We start from the raw sequence: 16,944 nt of genomic DNA on the forward strand, positions 1-16,944 counted from the left end.
CTTCTAACAAAAAATCTAGATTCAGTAGTTGTTCACAACTTCAGGATATGAAATTCATTTAACTTATAGCTTCTCAATACTCTTTGATTTTTGGTCAGCTCACTGATGCAACTAAAGTTAAAATACTGGTCAGTATGTTTAGATATTTTCAAGAATTAATTTTAGTCTGGCCCTCCAAAATCTGATAGAAATAAAATATTAATGTGTAATTATTTATGACCTTCAAAAATAAATAATAATAAAATTTAACAATATTCATTTATTGAATATATTCTATATACCTTGCCTATAGCAGGTCCTCTGTACATACCATCTCAGTAAATCCCACTACCAACATTAGAAGAGGAGTATTATGAGGATTCTCAGCTCAGAAAGGTATGTAATAAAATGCTGAATATCACACACAGATTCCAAATGGTCAAGTCTGTATAGAAGCCTGACTTCAAAAAATGGAACTGAAGTGTTATTCTTTTGGAAATGATTTATCCTTTCAAGAATACTGTTAAATATTTTCTAGGAAATACAAATTTATAGGACATCAAGAAAGAGCATAGGCCAAATTTAGGTGGACAATGAGCACATTTCACTTGGATGCTGCTGTCCAAGTGTTGTTGTCCTAATCACTACTAAGCAATTTATGACCCCAGAAATCCAATCACATTTCATTTTGTATCAATCAACATGACAAGTCTATTATACCCTGAGAAGTAACTCCTCAAATCTTTTCCCAAGTTGTGCTAAACATTCACTCATCAGTGATACCAAACTATTATACAATTCTAGGAAAGTAATTACCAACTGAAGTTTCAAAGAAAAAAAGAAAGCGAATAACAAAAAAATAAAATTCATAATCAGCTTTAAAAACATTTTATTCAAATATGAAAGCAAAATTTTGCATTCTTTGCAATAAGTTACTACTATTCTTTATGAAAATTGCCTGATATCATAGGAATAATTTAACTGATACTCATTACCTATCTGAAGTATAGTGTCAACAGAACCAGAAATTCAACAAAAACTATAACCCCTTCATAAAAAAACTTTTGAGGTACCAAATCTATTTCATAAAATACTAACATAGCCTTCCTTCAAAAATTAAAAGATTTTCTTTTTAATTATTCCACTAACATTGTCCCTAATGTCTCTATATTTGATTAAAACTTGAAAATACTACTAAAAGTGTCACTGGAAGTGTAAAATAAGAACATATTTTTTTTGGTCACTGAGCAGCATGTGGAAGTTCCCAGGCCAGGAAATGAACTCACTCCATAGCAGTGACCAAACCGTTGCAGTGAGAATGCCAAATGCTAAAACTACTGAGCTATAAGGGAACTCCCAAGAACATATTTTTGACAGCCAATAAGCAGATAATATTTAAAAAATCAGGTACAAGAAGCACTGAATTGTAAGGAAGGAACAAAACAACTTAATATTCCCTAAATATCACTTCTATGCCTTCTGGCTAAGATCAAGTATAGTATCTGTTCTTATTAGTTTAATACTCCCTGAATATAACAGTAAAATTAAAAAAGTTTCCCATTACATCTCAAGTCACTATAAATACTTTTTAAATGAGGAATTTTAAATGGAATTTAAAAATTCACAATAAATCTTAATATTGATCTTGATAAATTAAGAATATTATTCATGGCACTGTTGATCTTCTTTAATTGCTCTAGAAATATCCTTCTTTAGTTTGGATAGTTGCTCTAGAAATATCCTTCTTTAGGTTATCTACTTAGCATGTCTGCCTTTTTTAGGAACAATATCACATTTCATCTGAATATTGCTTCCTTCTTTCACTATAAACTTAACCACTGACTTATCATACAACTTCTCACCAGCAGCACTGATTACTAGAAGGCAATAGTGCAATATCTTTCAAAATCCAAATGATTTTTCAACATGAACTCCTATACCAAGATTATAATCTATCAAATCTGACCATTTCCCCTTATACTCATAGCAGCACTATTCACAATAGCCAAGATATGGAAACAACCTAAATGTCCATCAATAGAGGAATGGATAAAGAAGATGTGGATATATATGCAATGGAATATTACTCAGCCATAAAAAGGATTAAATAATGCCATTCACAGTATCATGGATGCAACTAGAGATTATCATATTAAGTGAAGTAAGTCAGAAAGAGAAAGACAAATACCATATAATATCACATATATGTGGAATCTAAAATATGACACAAATGAGCCTATCTATGAAACAGAAACAGACTCAAAGACATAGAGAGGAGATTTGTATGTGCCAGAGAGGAGGCAGGGAGGGATGAACTGAGAGTTTGGAGTTAGTAGATGCAAACTCTTACATATTGAAGGGATAAATAATAAGGCACTACTGTATAGCACAGAGAACTATATTCAATATCCTGAGATAAACCATAATAGAAAATAATACAAAAAGGAATATATATATAAGTATGTATGTATATATGTGTGCATAACTGAATCACTTTGCTGTACAGAAGAAATTAACATAACATTGTAAATCAACTGTACTTCAATTAGAAAAATAAATAAACCTGACCATTTTTCCCCATATCTCCTAATTTCTTACTATCCTTTATCATTCACACTATTGAGATTTATTCCGAGCTCTTCTACCTGCCTCCTTTATGGTTCCCGTCCAGTTTGTCCTTCACAAATGAGTCAGAATGACTTTTTCAGAGTGATGGTTTATTTTCCATTTTGCTCTGTGTTTAAGAAATTACCTTTGTAAAGCTGGACATAAAATTCTAAGCTTTCACAATGGTCTTTTAGCATTCCCACTGAGGAATGATTTGACAGCTGTATCTTCCAAGCAGTAATCTATAATCAGTATATTTTTTGTAAACAAGATATATTAGGGTAGCCTAAATACAACAACAGAGAACATATCTAAGTCCAAATACAGTAACTGGCAACAAGCTGACAAATTGATTTAGGTACAGAGGTTCTTTCCATGTAGTGGCTTAGCTATTCAGTAAGGTTTCTTTGTATCCCTATGAATTTGCAGTTCGAAGATGTGAGAAAAGAGACAAGTTGGTGACTGCATGGGGGATTTTAAAGGGTCCAGTCAACAAGTGACCTATTTCATTTCCACCCATATTACAATGGCCAGAATGTAGACATAGCATCTCCCCCAACCTCAAGAGAGTCTGGGAATATCTCTTTACCAAAAGAAGTAAATTTGATTGTTTAGGTCCATAGCATAATTTCTACTGCTTAAGATAAACAGCTTTTCATTTTCATATGTATTTTTATAACAGGCTTTTGTGGCCCTTTTAAATAATACACTTTAGTTAAAATACACCTTGCAGTAAGCAGTCATCTAGAGGGTCAGAATAACTTACTGACATGAATGTGATACTTTTTAAATAATGTATAGGTTATTCTGTTTTAATATTTTTATCTCTAAAAAGATACCATTTATCTTCTCTGCAAATTTACACAACAGAATTAGAAAAAAAGCACATCAGGTTTGGAACAGGTCCACTTCCCTAGACTCTATAGGAAAAACCCCAGGATGAAGTAAACCCTTTTGAATAAGTACATAAACCAAGTTTTTAAAATTGTGTCAAACAGCACTATTTACATTTTTTAAACAAATTGAAAAAGGCTTTATCTATGCACCCAGATACAGGTTACAGTGATCAAACAACCACTGCCCTTCTTTTTGAAAGTAGATAAATCACAAATAATAAAATGGTTAGTCAAATAGTGATTTTCAATTTTGTGAGGTCCCATTTACTATTTAGTATGTCCTATTTACTAAGTCCAATTACTACTTTTGGCAGAAGTTAATAGGTTAGAGACAGTTTCTCGTACCTTGTATATAAACCAAGAAAAAAGGAGAATTCACCTTTTATGCAAAAAATTTTATTTGCAAATTTTTATACATTGACAACACAGTTATTCTAATTATAGGAAAACTATTTTCTAGAACTAAGCATAAGCTTCCAAGAGGCCTAAAATATTCAGGTCTTTGTCCCAAGTCTCAACTTCCTTTGTCTGTACAACTGCAGATTCACTAGATTGCCCAACTCTGAAGAAATACTTCAGCAATACTCACAGAATAATTTATGAAGTTACCATCCCTTTTGGGCCTTGTGTCTAACCAGTAAAATGATCTTCCTAGTTCTTTTTCCTCTAGGCTGTTTCCTAAGGTGGCATAATGGTTCTATTATTGTTTTACTGTAGCTATTTAAAAAAAAAATCTAGGCCCTCAGGATCTCATTCAAACTTTTGTTCCCAAGTACTTTAGATGAAATCAAATATCATGAAATATTTACAATTTGTACTCAAGCTATGAAAGAACACTTTGGGAGGGGAATAGGAATAGAAAGACCGGAGATCAGAGAGCATAGCATTATAGCCATCATTCTGAAAAGTTTAGGCTCTGCTTAGTAGAAATTGTCTGCATAGGTTAGATACTTGCTCTTGGCAGTTTCTGTTTAATGTCATCCTCTTTTTCAGGACCTGATTGCCAGTGGCTGAGTGGAAGAGTCCTGGTGCCAGTAGGCAATTCTGCTGTTGTTTCTGTTTGGAGGACAGTTTAGGAAAAGAGACTTGATAACAAACAGAGCAAGGCCTGCTGAATTGGAGCTTATACACATTATGTTTGTGGCTCCCAATGGAAATGCTGATGTTGAAATCATCATCATGAGGGAGAAAACAGAATTCATTTATGCCATCCTCATGAAACAAGAATATGGTGAGCTCACTACTGCATTGTCGGATTACAATAGAGTCCAAATGTAAAGAACTTCAACCCAAATCAGAAAAGAGTACTTAGACATCACTGGGTGAGGTACATACTTTCTTTAAGTGATGAGGCATTAGAGGTCATGCTTATATGTATTCAAGAGATTTGGACAAATACTTAATGTGCACTTAAAAGAGTTCTATATAGGTATATGTAGACTGAGCCTATTCCCTCTTTAACAACTAATTTTATTTTGATGTCTCTGAATGCTTATTATTTATGGATGATCAAACTAAGTTCCCATCAAGTTTCAAAACTAAGACTCTGCAAAAGTTCTTTTTCAGCTCATTACCTATCAGGATTATACACTAGAAATATAACGTGAGCTACAAATCCAAACCCTGTATATGACTAAACATTTTAGTAGCCACATTAAAGAAAGTGAAAAGAATAGGTAAAAATAATTTTAACATATTTTCTTTAATAGATTCATTTCAACATATAATCAATATTTTAAAGTATCAATATGATATTTATAATCTTTTTTTTTTTAGCCTTAAGTCTTTAAAACCCTGTATTTTTTAGAAAACACATTTCAATTCAGACTAACCACACTTTGAGAGCTCAGTAACCACATGTGGCTATTGGATGCCATATTAGGCAGCACAACTATATACTATCTTGATATCTATAGTTTTGAAAAGAATAAAAAATGTTTATCATTTCAGCTATATGAATGGATCAGGAACATCAAATCTGGTGGTTTCATTTACACTGGCTTCAAGTGCTCACAATTTCAACAACATTTTAATACATCTCAAGAAAACATTACATTTTGTAATTGGCCATTAATTTTTCTTTTATTTTGAATAATTTCTGCAACACCCTGGGTATGTGCTTCACTATCTCCAATTGGTGTCCTTTCCTCTCTTCAAAAAACTAACACTTCCGGGAGTTCCCATCATGGCACAGTGGTTAACGAATCTGTCTGGGAACCATGAGGTTGCAGGTTCAATCCCTGGCCTTGCTCAGTGGGTTAAGGATCCGGCGTTGCTGTGAGCTGTGGTGTAAGTTGCAGACGCAGCTTGGATCCCATGTTGCTGTGGCTCTGGCATAGGCCGGCGGCTACAGCTCCGATTAGACCCCAGAAAAGGCAAAAAGACAAAAAAAAAAAAAAAAAAAAAAAAAAACCAACACTTCCAACCTGAGGCTTTGATGGACTTAACATTTTAACTAGATAACTTGTCTCACACGGTACCTATATTGATAGAAAAAATACACAAGATATGATCTAATGAAACTATCACAAACTATGTCCTTGGAAGAAAACACTAGGTATTATTTCACTGTTATTTAGCAAGAAGGAGAGGAGGAGGAGTAAAAGTACAAGGAGCATAAAAAGGAAGAGGAGGAGGAGGAGGAGTTCCTGTCATGGCGCAGTGGTTAACGAATCCGACCAGGAACTATGAGGTTGCGGGTTCGATCCCTGGCCTTGCTCAGTGGGTTAAGGATCCGGTGTTGCCGTGAGCTGTGGTGTAGGTTGCAGACTTGGCTCGGATCCTATGTTGCTGTGGCTCTGGCGTAGGCCAGTGGCTATGGCTCCGATTCAACCCCTAGCCTGGGAACCTCTATATTCTGAGGGAGCGGCCCAAGAAATGGCAAAAAGACAAAAAAAAAAAAAAAAAAAAAAAAAAAAAAAGGAAGAGGAGGAGAAGGAAGAGAAGGAAGAGGAAGAAAGCCATCACAGCCATCTATAGGGAATGAGTTTGAAAGTCTTTCACTGACAGAAAGTTTTTTCTTGAAGCACTTTACTCCCTTCATTCAAGCAATAGTTACTCCACATTCAACATCTTGAAGAAGGCCTGGCTCTTGCTAACAGCAATTGCAGACAAATAGAACAGGTAGCTGGAGCTGAAAAAGACTTTGAGGTCCATACATACTGAGAAATTCCTTCTGCTACATCCTGATAGATATTATCTGCTTAAATACTTCCGTTAAACAAGAACTGACTACTTCTGAGGCAGCACATTTTATTTGTAGACTATGGCATTCACTGGAAAGTGCTCTTGTGAGGCCATAGTCCATCATTCATGTACTCAATGTGCTGGTCTGGCCTCTGGGGACAACATAATCTGTCCATCTACTCTAGAAGAGAATCCCAAAAATATTTTAAAATGATTTTCCTTGTTATCAGAATCATTTTATTTACTTCTTCCTTCTCACAAAATATAAGTTTAGCCCCCTTGCCATATTGACCTTTGTACTTTAAATGTGTATTTGGTGAATTCTATTTTTAAATGTCTTGCTTAGAGCTAAATTTCTAGACACAGTCAGTGATAAATTTATCAGACCATAATTTCTCATGATCTCAGAATTATAAATCTATTAAAGCAGCCTAAGACTATCTTTACCATTTTATTAACCACATCATAAATTCAGTTTATTCATTACAAATATTCCTCAAAACCCTACTGTGGATAAGACTAAACATTGTGTTTACAAAAAGAAATTAAAACACAGTCTCTTCCTCAAGTAGTTTCTGGTTTAATGGGACAGACAGCAGCTACTATAGACATATGCCTAGGGTGGTATAGGTATAGAGGAGAAAGGTGCAACCCAGTCTGAAAAAATACTGAACATCTATTAGGGCCCCATCGTTAGGCAGAAACCAAATCACTAATTACCACTTATTAAACCAGCTGTTTACACGCCTGTGAATCTACATCATGGTTACCCATCCAGTAATACTTTATCATCTTATTCATAAGGGTGGGATAGAATGCTGTCTCCAAATATTTCTCGAGTTAACTTAATATTCATGCCATTTTTCTGTGCACCAAGCAATCATATTAAAGTGGACTTGGTTTTGGCTTGGCATCAGTCTTATTAATGAATGTATGCTCCATTCTTAAGAATGACTGGCAGAAAAAATGTTGGCTGTGTATGAAGTTCTAGGCTTAACTCATAGAGATGACTGCCATTTTTTATCTTCTCTATATAAATATAAATACAGAAAAAAATAAGGTTTTAAAATATAATAGACATATAATTTTAATTTATAATATAAATTAATTTATAACATAATTTTTCTATTATATATTTGTACTTATTTTTATAATTATTTTATATATAGTGTTACATAGTCATATATAAAGTATGAATATAATAATTCATCTTAGTATCCAAACAATGACTCCCAGCTATGAGAACACTATTCATGTCCAAAAGAAAAAAAAATATGTTTCCATGTCTAAAACATGGGATTAGGAGGTATTTTCCTATCAAAAACTGTTATATAATTGTCAGTTATATTCAGAATGGTTCAGCTAACACAATATTTTAGAAACATGATAGTTTAAAAGACTTTTCAGAGCTGGTCAGGACGTTTCGCTACAATTTATAGCATTATTTCAAAGAGAAAATGGGTTCTAAAATCCCAATAATGGATTTTTCAAAATAACTCTTAAAATACAATCCAATTACAGGTTTAAATTACCTAAAGCGTGGTTTCAGTTTCAAAAAATCCAAATGTATGTGTGGGTGTTTATTATGAATACATGTTTGCTTTATATGAATTTCTATAAAACACAGAAATGCGTGAACTTTGTACCATTTCAGTGCACATAATTGCTGGTAAAGATAAACACAATTCCAATTCAAAAAGATTAATGTTTTAACCAAGACTACACATTTGAATTAATTTACAACCTATCCATAATATAAAATAAACTTTGATTTTTTAGAAATTATTATTGAGAGAAGGTAACAATTTTTACCACACATTGGGGGTAACATGACTGTTGCTTTCAAAAGTTCAAATTTACAAAAATAATTTCATGGCCTCTAGACATTTTAAAGATGCCCTAAAAAGTAAAATAGGGATAAATATTAGGGCTAATAGAGCTAATAAATTCTATTAATTCCATCCAAGTTAACTCTAAGCCATATTTAGATGACATAAGGGATAAGGTATTTTTTGTGTCACATACAAAATATTATTAGATAATTCTAATATTTTAATAAATATTCAAGATATTGAGTATAAGTATCTTAAACATATAGATTTTTTTTGTTCCCTTGAGGAAAGTTTCAAATGCAACATTAAAACAATCATTGTGCTGCTTCTTATAATTATTAATAGCACCATTAAATGAATATCTCTGTATGCCTGACCCTGTATAGTGCAGTACATACTATTTTTCTTATTTAATTGTTACAACGAAAGTGTCATTATTCCCATTTGACAGATAAGAAATTTGTGGCTCAGAGCACCATTTTCCAAGATCGCCTAACTAGAATGAACAGAGTAAAGGTTTGATCTTAATTCTCCTTAAGTTCAAAACATCTGCCCTTAAACACAATGATAAACCTTGTAAAAAGAACATGTGGTGAGAGAGGAAGAATTTCACTATAGTGGTTATGATATTTATTTGACTGTCACACTGATGTGGAACTACATTCTAACTACATTAGAAAGGGGCTTTGTTTAGCACTAGGCACTTAGAATTAGACTGCTGGGGTCAAGAGGTATTTCACCTATATAAGTTATAATTGCTTAATGATTGAATGCATAGAGGACAATTATTTTGATCACTTACCTCAGCCAATGACAGTTGTTTTTTTGCTCAGTGATTTCTATTTTTCTAAGTCCTCTGACAGGCACTTGCCCATCACTAATTCCCATTAGGAGCACTAGTGGCATTGCAGTTTTTCAAGACTTTTCAAGTCTCCTGGATTCTATGCATGACATATGGTTTCAGTAGGGAACTACTGATTGCATGGTGAAGCCTGTTATTTCTTCCACTTTTCACGGCTCTGCTCACAGCATGCTGGCCGCTGAGCTGCGAATAGGATTTTAAGGTTCAGCATGAGATCCAGGAGCCCTGAAACAACAACAGTAATAAAAGCGGGCTCTGGTTTTGTGCTGGAGGCAAGTTCTGCTTTCTGTATTCAGAACTTTTTGAAGGGGAGCACTGGAAGTCAAAGAGACAGGAAATGAAAATGTTACCCAGACCCCAGTTTCTACAAGGAAAAACTTGCTCCTTTGAAATTGGTATTTTTTCCTAGGTACTGATGTAAGCAAACTACAATACAGCTTTATTTCCTTTTCTGTGATGTGAAATGCCACAATCCCAGCCAAAGTTTTAAGAAATGCCATGACACACATAAAAACAGTCAATTATATTGCTGAAATAATCCAGGCACATTTTTCTCTCCAAAAACACTCTGCTATATTTTACATGAGAAATGACTACAAATACATGTGTCAGAAGTCCTCCCCAGTGTGAACCCTGGGTCTTGTGACATCGATGGATTAACACTTGTAACCTTCAGTTCTAATTGGAATAAAGTCAACGTCTGCCTTTAAAAAAATGATTTCAAGAAAAATCAGTGTGCTTTTAACAACAAAGGACAAATTCTTTACTGTTACATGGACATGGGAAGGTTCATGTAGGTCTCTGTGTATGTTGGCTGCATGAAGTGATCTTATTCATTTGTTTAAGGTACAGTAGTGACACTTAGAAACAGTGACACAGAAACAACCCAAACAATCAAAAGCAGTATCTATTTTTTTTTTTTTTTTTTTTTTTTTTTGTCTTTTTAGGGCCACACCTGCGGGATATGGAAGTTCCCAGGCTAGGGGTTGAATGGGAGCTGTAGCTGCCGGCCACAGCCACAGCTATAGCCACAGCCACAGCAATGCCAGATCCAAGCCACATCTGCAATCTACACCACTCATGGCAACCCCTTGAACGAGGCCAAGGATCAAACCTGCATCCTAGTAAGGTTTGTCATCGCTGAGCCCCAACTGGAACTCCAAAAACAATAAGTTCTTGATGACTGGGCTTACAGCCAAGGTAGAAACAATTCCATTCCTAAATATGTATGCTATGACAGAGCAGGAGAATAGGGCTAGGCAACTAGCATCATCATTAGCAATAAGCAATAATGATCTAAGAGGTAGCTGACCCAGTGAAAAGACCTGGAGTCACAGGACATGAGGGCATACTATGTCCTTGATACTTAAAAGTTGTTTGATATGAGATGGGCTTTTTAAATTTTCTGAAATATAATTTACTTATCCATAACTTAGGGTTTAACTATCTCACATTGAGAAATAATTCTCCATGGGTCTCTCATGATTCTGCACATCTTTTGAGCAAAGGCAGTGGCAGCCTATGTTCTAGGTTACCTTTTTAGGAAAGTTTATATAGAAAACAGCATTAGAAGTTTAAAAAAAAGTCCTGAAGAAAGATTTGTTTGCTGGCCAGGATAATAAAGATAACGTCTCCCTTTGGGGCAAAGATTGGACAGTTTCGCCAGCAGCTTTCTCATAAAAGTTTGTGTTTTCCTGAAACTTGGGGTTCTTCTGGATGTGAAGATATCACATGGTCTGAGCTGCATTGCCCCATAGGAACCAGGGCTCAAGAAACTAGCAAGAGTGATATTACTTGTTTGACTATTAAACTGACCTTGTCTCTGAGCCCAGAACCTATGGCTAGTATCCTTGAAACTATGGAAGATAAACTTGGTAGCTTATAATTGGAATGAAATCTCAGATCCTTCATAGTTCTTGACATTCACAAAGTCTCTGAAAAATCAAAAATCAAAAATGAAATTCTTTGGGAGTTCCCATTATGGCTCAGTGGTTAATGAATCCTACTAGGAACCATGAGGTTGGGGTTTGATCCCTGGCCCTGCTCAGTGGGTTAAGGATCCGGCATTGCCATGAGCTGTGGTATAGGTCAGAGACGCAGCTCAGATCCCACGTTGCTGTGGCTCTGGCGTTCCCCTAGCCTGGGAACCTCCATATGCTGAAGGAGTGGCCCTAGAAAAGGCAAAAAGAGAGAAAAAAAATGAAATTGTTTGGAAATATTTAATGAAATGTCTTATAAAATGAAAGTATTCAATTAATCTTGGTTTAATTATCACTATCAATATGATAACAGTGGTTTTCATTTTGAATACTTTGTAATTACAAGAAACAAATGAAATAACACACATGTAAATTAATCACTTTAGAAACATCCTAGAAAAATAGATTGAGATGTATGTTTATATCAAAAAACATTATTAAACATCTTTGATACAAGTTAACATTATAAAGACAATGTAAGAAATTTGCAGCCTGCTGAATGAAAAAAAATTTGCAAACTATCTATCTGATACGGGGTTAATATTCAAAATATATAAGGAAGTCATACAAATTAACAGCAAAAAAATCTAATTTCAGAATGAGCAAATGAGCAGAGGGAGTTCTCTGGTGGCCTAACAGGTTAAGGATCCAGTGTTGTCACTGCTGCGGCTCAGGTCACTGCTATGGTGCATGTTTGATCCCTGGCCCAGGAACTTCCTCATGCCTCAGGCACAGCAAAAAAAAAAAAAAAAAAAAAAAGGCAGATGACTTGAATAGACATACAAATGGCCAACAGGTATATGAAAGGTGCTCAACATCTAAAAATCCAATCATAAAAAATGCCATCAAAACCAAAATGAGATATTACTGCATATCAGTTAGAATGGTTTTCATCAAAAAGATGGTAACAATAAGTGCTGACAAAGTTTTGGAGAAAAGAGAATCCTTGTGTACTGTTGGTGGGAATGTAAACTGGTGCAGTCTTTATGGAAAACAGTATAGAGGTCTCTCAAAACTTTTACTAGAAGTACCATATAACCCAACAATCTCGCTTCTGGGTATATAGCTGAAAGAAATGAAATCAGTATCTGGAAGAGATATCCGCACCTCTATATTCATTCTAGCATTATTCACAATAACCAAGATATGGAAACAATCTAATAAGAGTCCATTAAAGGATGAATAAAGAATATGTCATGTGTGTGTATAATGGAATATTATCCATAAAAAAAGGAATTCCTGCCATCTTTGACAACATGGATGAACTTTCAGAACATAATGATAGTGAAATGAGTCAGAGAAAAACAAGGACAGTATTTATATGTGGAATCTAAAAAGCCAAATTCATAGGAATGGAGAATAGAATAGGAGTTTCCAGATGGTAGGAGGTGGGGGAAATGAAGAGAGATGGGTCAAAGAATACAAACTTCTGGCCATAAGATCATAAGATGAATAAGTTCTGGGTATCTAATGTATAACATAGTGACTAGTATATAGCATGGTGACTTCTCTGCCTTCAAAGAGACCACATTCTAGTTTAAGAAACATGACCTAAACCTTTGAAAAAAATGATGTAATAATAAAAATTTGACCTACAATCAAGAAGAGAGTTGATGTGATGAAACAATTGTCAACAATTTGTCAAATAAGTGATATACATAATATTTTGGAATTTAAACAAAAGAGAAGTCTGGATGCTTGCAATTCTTAAGTCCCTCCTTATTATAGATATTTCCTTCTCTCAGGCATTTTGCTTATACTACAATCTCATTTTGGCATGGATGTTTAAAAACCTATGGTACTTGAATCAAAGTCTTACAGCTTCTAGGACAGTACCCCAAATTACTGTATTCTTGATGATGGTGATATATAAACTCGATCAAATTTTCTCTCTGCAGGAATTTTATTGTGATATTACAGAGACAGTATATAAAAGTGTGGTATGAAATAGGAAAGATATATAATGGGAGAAATAAACATAAATAGAGGTTCAGAAAAATCTAGAAATCAGGGCATGATGTTGGAAAAAAGAGAGTCAAGAGTCAAGAAGAATCAGAGGTAGGACAATGCTGGGACATTAATTTAGGGACAGTCCTCTCTCAGAAAACATACCAACAACATTGCTGCTTTGTTATCTGAGATCTTCCCAGGTTTAGTTGCTGCTGTTCCATCCTGAACCTCAATTATCAGTGAGCTCTGGTTCTGAATCTGCTGGGATTTCTTTTTGCCTCCCTTACTTGTCCATTCACTCTTATTAATAAAATTAGTCTGAACTACCAATCTGTAGCAATCTGAAAAAGGCCAACACACACATGGGTGCTGGGAAAAGTAAAGTCCTCAAAAAGACTCCCCATGCAAGACATTGACATAAGCCCCAAATAAGCAAAAACATGCATGGAGGACAATGAGGAGACCCATTTGTCTGGAGCAGAGCTTCGGGGGAGTAAGAAATAGAACTCTGGGCCAATATAATGAAGAATCTTAAAAGCAAGTCTAAGGATTCTGAATATCATCCATTTTCTAATTAAGAATATCTTCTTTTTATGTAGAAAAAAAGAGACAAGATTAAAGTCTGTTTTTTCAATAGGAATGATGAGGGCACTAACTTCAGGAGTAAAAGTGATTATGCTAACAAGTTTCTCAGAAACCTGAAAGACAGGGGTGTAGCCCAGATCCACTCCCCACTAAAAGCAGTGTCTTCTTTCCCTCCTCACTTTCCCTTCTCCTAAGTTTTAAATCTATCTGTGTCCCTTTCCTCTGCGTTCTTGCTCGCTCATATGCATTAACTGGCTCTGTCCCCCTCCCCCACTCAAATGTATGAATGAGGGCACTTTCATTCTAAGTTGCCTAGTGTTCATTTATATAATGTTAAATTTTTTATATTTCTTTCTTTTAAACTCATTTAAATTGAGTTGCTTTTTAATTTTCCGTATCCTTCGACCAAAGCTTCTGCTATAAGAGTTTCCCTGCCTCCTCCAGGCTGACCTGAACACTTTTTAACTTTTAAAAGCAATACTTCCATCATTGCTTTGCTGTAATATAACTTCCCCATCTGTCTCACCTGCTAATCTATAGACTGTTTTAGGTTAAAATTGTTTTTTAATCATCTCTATGTTTCCAGAGACTGGCACAGTGCCTGCCATATTAAAGGCACTATAAAATTTTTGAATAAATGAACTAAAACTTTCACCTCTAGTTTAGAATAAAATTTAAGATATTCACATGGAGTAATCTGTAAGAGGCTATGTCATTTGCCAGGATCAATAATCATCATCATTTCTGTTTCTGTTACATTAAATGAAACTGCACTGGTGAGGATTGTTCCTTGTTGATTTATATCTTCCCGCATGTCATTGTCTCACAGCAGCTGGAGCAGTACAAGAGATTTATGTCTTTTCCAAAGGCATAAAAATTAATCTGATTTTTAATTATTTTTCCCAATAGCATATAAGCCTCAATTTAGTTTCTACTTAGGATCAATATTGATTTAAGTTACTTTAGTAGTTTCGCATTTCTAAAAAGAAGCCATGTCACAGCCAATCTCATAAAATTATGGCCTAGTGCTCATTAATATTAATGACAGGCATTAAATTTAATTTTCTCTTTGGGGTTTAGGAAGGTATGGGAATAAGCAGGGGAAACAAATTCTTCTTTCCTGAATAAAGTTGAGATCACTACCTAGTAGTAAGCATGGACCACAATCATTGCAATGTACTTTCTATTCTATTCCTAACAAAAGTTCCATGGGTGCTCAATCTTACTATTTACCATGCAGTGTAGCTAGATGCCTTATGTAAATTTCTGGGAAAGTGAGGATGGTTCTAATACGAGAATAAGGACACTTTGCTATCTTTTCATGTGGAAAACCAGACTGACCCTCACTGCTCAGACGGGCAATGGAAGATGCAGATGTTTACCATTCAGTGAACAATGTAATTACTGGTGACACCAGTGACAAGCCTGTGGCATGCATTCCACCAATCCTCTGTTCTGCATCTATAACCAACAAGCTCTTCTGTCCTTCCTTTAGTCTCGGCCCCAAACTTTCCACAAACAATAACTCCAGGCCACTATGACAAGTCACTAGAGTTGAAAAAAGTATGTAAACCTCTTTACATACTTACCCTACAGCATCAAATGTGCAAAATCTCACTAAACAAAGATTATCACTCCCCCACTTTAATTCTAGGCTATAGGACATCACTGGATGTGAACACATTTCTGATTTATTCATGAAGTGATATATCATGGGAATGGCTTACTGTATTTCCTTGATTTCAATAATATGTGCCAGACTTTAACATTTTTTAACATTAATGGAGGTGTGCACTTATAATGTAGTAGTGTTTGTTATTTATCATTATGTCATACTCTAATTTTGTTTTGTTTGATTTAATGTGATTTCACTTTAAAGTGTCTTATTAAATTGATGATCATTTATGTAATGGAATAATATCAAATTTGTGAATTTTCAGTTATTTTCAGGGTAGATACTTTGTTGTGATATTTCATAAAAAGTATATATTTTGAAATACATAATTTCAGATATTAACTCAGAAGAAAAGGAGCTTTATATAATTAACCAATCATATTTCAGGAGCCAATTTTGTTTGCCTCTGACAGACATTATAACTTAGCAACTAAACCAAAGTAGAAATTGATGTTGCATAGCTCTGTCAACATAGATCAAAAGCAAAGATATAAGACTCACAGGTTAACATATAATAAAATAATAATATTATCTCTATCATAAAACAGTCTAATAACAAGGGGATATGTAACAAAAGTGGAACACATGAAGTAGGTTTTATGAAATAACAGAGGTGAGTAACTTCGAAGGAATATAACTTGCCTCATTTTTAAATCTGCCTAAGGCTTTGCTAGCAGGAAAAATGCCTATGTTTAGGGAATGTATAGACCTTTTCTGTTTTATCAATAGTTGTATATAAATTTATATTATATATACATATTTATCACTTTTCTGAATAAATTTTATATGTTTTTGACAGTATTCTAAATAAAGACTGTAAGTTAAAGCTCTTGTTCACAAAATTATTGCTTTATTTGGAGTGACAGAAAAGTTAAGTTTATTCTTTTCCGCAGAGAATCTTACAATCAAATCAGACTGGAATATATAGAAAGGTAGAAATCCATATAGTTACAGTACATCCTCTGGCTACTAAGAATAAATTAGATAATGCATTTGAAAAATATAAGAAAGTGTGCAAGCTAGATTAGATATTCCATAGAATCTTCCTACAACAAAGCACCTAGAAACTAAGTAAAGCATTACAAAATATTATTGCAAATGAATATCTGTGCTCACAAAACAGAAACAAAACTCCACAGGCACCAAAAATATATAAAGTGTAACAGCACAGTGATAAATAGGCTTTCAAGTCACAGTGACCAAGGAGTGCTTGCTGATATCAGAAATTTAGAGCTTTATGTTTCATGGCTACTTGGGATCAGAAGATAAGCCTTTGGTCCCCATTATTTGGGGAATTGTGACAAAGACTTCTGCATAAAATCAGGACCCTTGAAAGTATACACCTTTAGGAAAAAAAAAGAATATTGGATAAAACACACTCATGAGCAGAGGG

The 16,944-nt window shown here is 34.5% G+C and overlaps 1 pseudogene; it reads left to right on the forward strand.

The window, feature by feature from the left end:
- Positions 1–1,442: 1,442 nt before the first annotated feature.
- LOC146406115 (U2 spliceosomal RNA) lies at positions 1,443–1,548 on the forward strand (annotated as a pseudogene).
- Positions 1,549–16,944: the final 15,396 nt, after the last annotated feature.

The sequence above is a fragment of the Sus scrofa genome, chromosome 1 (genome assembly GCF_054392235.1).
Source record: "Sus scrofa isolate SSC_HxYL_T2T_F1_AM1 chromosome 1, Sscrofa_HxYL_maternal_Yorkshire_Landrace_v2.0, whole genome shotgun sequence".
In the NCBI taxonomy this organism is placed as follows: domain Eukaryota; kingdom Metazoa; phylum Chordata; class Mammalia; order Artiodactyla; family Suidae; genus Sus; species Sus scrofa.